Below are 3783 nucleotides of genomic sequence, written 5' to 3'. Positions count from 1 at the left end.
TACGTTTATGTGTATGAACGTAATAAAGCTAATAAAAGAAGGAAATGACGGTTGTATGGTTACGAAAAGGGTACCGAGCCCTAATAATACTCGAGGTATGATGTATGGTTGTATGGTAATGAAGAGGAATCGAACCCTACTAATATTCGAAAACAAGGGACCAGACCCTTATAATATCTGTGATGTTAGGGACCAGACCCTTATAATATCTGTGATGTTAGGGACCAGACCCTTACAATATCTGTGAGGATAGGGACCAGACCCTCATAATATCTGTGATGTTAGGGACCAGACCCTTATAATATCTGTGATGTTAGGGACCAGACCCTTATAATATCTGTGATGTTAGGGACCAGACCCTTACAATATCTGTGAGGATAGGGACCAGACCCTCATAATATCTGTGATGTTAGGGACCAGACCCTTATAATATCTGTGATGTTAGGGACCAGACCCTTATAATATCTGTGAGGTTATAGGGCGAAAGGCTCTTTAAAACGTATGATTATGAATGTAAAGAAAGTATGTAAGTAAGAAAGAAAGTATGTAAGTAAGAATGAAGGTATGAGTACTTATGTGTGTATGAAAGAAAGTTATGAGGTTAAGTACGTATGTATGTAATAAGGTATTGTATGGTATTGTATGATTAACTAGAACTCACTCGGCGTAGCTGACTTTTAGTATGCACGCAGGTGAGTAGGATGAGACAGCTGGCTTGAGTGGAGGACACATGGCAGAAGACTAAAGCCTGGCATCTGAAGATCTGATATGTTTTATAAGTTATGTTTTGATTTTGAAAGACAAGAGGAATGTTTTAAGACATGATTATGAATTGATATGTAATGTTTTATGAAAGTTTTATATTCCGCGTAAAGTTTTTAATTAACTCTGATATTTAGAACTGTGTTTATGAGTAAATCCAACACGAAAGTAGGGTTACCGGTGACCGGGCCTTACACATTCGCCCTACATACCTCGGATATTATTAGGGTTCGGTACCCTTTCTTCCATACCTCCATAGCATACTTTCTATATACATAATCGTAAAGTTTTGTACGTACATACATCATTCATTCTTCATCTTACAACATATATATAACATCAAACCATTTCCTGGCAGTACATGCAATTCCGAAGATCGTTCATGTACCGACAAGAAATCATTAATACATTTCACATAATACATATATGGCATACACTTATCACTTAGGATCACTACTAGAAAAAAGGGCTTCCATGACACGAGCACAATGACATGCGTGATTTATGACGCGCAATTGTGCCAGTCATTAAAACAATGTCATAATTTTTGAAAATTATAAGATTTTTGACACTCATTTTAACTAGTGTCATAAATTGCAAATATAAATTTGCATGTCATCCATGCTTGTCATCTTTCACTCAAAAAATTTTTCACTCAAAAAGTTAAAACTCTTTTAACATCCCCAATGTATAATAACCAAACCCATTTTATTTGACCTAATAAATTATACCAAAACCCACCGTTCTTTCTCTCTTCCCTCAAAACTCTACCCCCCTCATATCTCTCCTTTCAGCCAAGAACACTGGAATCCAAACACCACGGCCGGCCATGGAATTCATCACGAACGTCTCAAATCGTGCAATGTCATTTTACACCTGATCTCTACTTCCGCCTCAGACACAATTCTAAAACTTTTTTGTTTGATTGTGTTATTACTTAATGACAAAATTGACTTGATCAATTACAAAAGAAAGTCAGAAAAAAGATTTATTAGAACAAGTTTTTTATCATGACTCAAAATTTGAAATGTTATAAAGAAAGATACACACAACTTTTTTGTTTGATCGTGTTATTTCTTATGACAAACTTGACTTGATCAATTACAAAAGAAAAAAGTTATCGTTTCCTAATTTTATTACTTCAGACAAAATGGACTTGATCAATTACAAAATCAAAAAGTTATCTTTTACTTTCTTTCCAATACAAAAATCCAGTCAACTGAAATAATGTAAAGAACAATATATTTGACCTTGATTTCTTCTAAATGTATTTCTAGTTTACAACTTTGATATATTAAAAGTAATATAAAACTAACTACTTTTTAAATAAGAAATCACTTTTCTTAATAACTAATTTAGATCATTGATAGACTGACTTACCTAATCATTTTTATTTCACACTCAAAATAAAATCCATTATAGACCGAAACCCCCGATCCAACCTATAACCTCCTAACTTTTTTTTTCATAAATAAAACTACCCAATACATTATGTTTTTAAATAAAGTGCTTGGATGACTCGAGTTCTATATCTATTATATCTATTTAAGATTCATGATGACATAAGTGTTGGACTTAAATATGAAATTAGTAAAGTTCTTTCTATTTCAGATTGATGATGACATAAATATGTCAATTAAAAATATATATCATATTTTTATTAATTAACCTAGGTGAGAACTAAATTTGGTGGTGATGTACTTTTGGTGTTCACTTGTTTTTATGGCTAACTACTTGCTATCTTATCATTTAATAAATTGATCATTTAAAAAAAAGAAAATTAATTGACAAGGTATTCAAAAATATCATCTATAAATAAACAAATTTACATAAAAAACTAAGAAAATATCACATTTTCATAATATATCTTGAAGTCGACCCTCTGCCTATCCAAATACAAAATATCTACCAATCAACCACCCAACGCCACCAAATAAAAAACATAATAAATATGTTATTAACAACCAATCAAACACCTGTCTGGCTCCATCTTAATCTACCAGACGAAAATTTCAATGAATCACTCGTTCTCACGACTCGGTCACCAAACCGAGCTGACTCACTCCAACCATCCTTTCTTCCGAGTTTCTTACCATTCACCATCCCAATTTTACTATTCAATTCTTCAATCATTTCCCAAAGGGTCTCAACCGATGGCTTTGTAGTCGAAAATAAATGTGACAACTTCTCTTTGCAGCTCCTTAAACTGTCCAAACCCGAACTCAACTCAACCGAGTCGTTGAAACTCAGCAAGTTGACTCGTTCCTTGAACTCAATGACTCGGAGAAAGATTTCGTTAACCGTTGATAAATAATCGTTTGCTAGCAAGTCCATGATACAATGAAGCAACTTGTCGTTTTCGACTAACAGATTATCTGGGACTTTGCATATATGTTCGATCACTGACACCAACGTTGTGAAATCTCGTACCAAATCGAAGTTCATGTACGATGATATCGAATCTTGTTGTTTTTCCTTTTCATGCACAAAAGTTACCAACCCACTAATGTTTTTGGACGTGTAAAGGATGGTTTCTATGTAACATGCGTACCACCTGACCCACGCGGAGAGGACCCACGTGGCGGGTGACGCGCCGTCGCGGAAGTTTGATAGTTTGAAGTTGTTACGGCCACCGGTGGCGGTGAAGACGGAGAGTTGGTCGTTGAGGATGAAGGGGCCGCGTTTGATGATGTGGTGGATGGTGAAGAGGCATTTTAGGGCGACGTGGGAGTCGGTGGTGCGGTGGAGGCGGTTCATTAGGGAGTGGATTAGGGTGGAGGCGGTGGCGCGTGAGCTGTCTCCTAGTGTTAGGAGGGTGGCGAGGTGGTGGTTGGTTGGCGGTGTGGATGGTGAGTGGGAAGTGGCGCGGAGGACCGCCACGTGAAGAGAGAGTGTGTTTGGTTTATTGAAAAGAGCGAGTTTGGATAGGGAGACTTTGTCTTTAACGATGCCTATAAAATCCCTCATGGTTGATTGATGTTATTATTGTGACAACCATGGATCATCCATTGATGAATTTAA

At 36.2% G+C, this 3783-nt stretch overlaps 1 pseudogene; it reads right to left on the bottom strand.

The window, feature by feature from the left end:
* Positions 1–2651: 2651 nt before the first annotated feature.
* LOC143582103 (putative clathrin assembly protein At4g40080 pseudogene) lies at positions 2652–3783 on the bottom strand (annotated as a pseudogene).

Source organism: Bidens hawaiensis, unplaced genomic scaffold, assembly GCF_021521415.1.
Source record: "Bidens hawaiensis isolate Kalapana, Puna unplaced genomic scaffold, B.hawaiensis_p1.1 tig00031452_1, whole genome shotgun sequence".
NCBI lineage: Eukaryota > Viridiplantae > Streptophyta > Magnoliopsida > Asterales > Asteraceae > Bidens > Bidens hawaiensis.
This window is presented reverse-complemented; position numbering and strand designations above follow the sequence as displayed.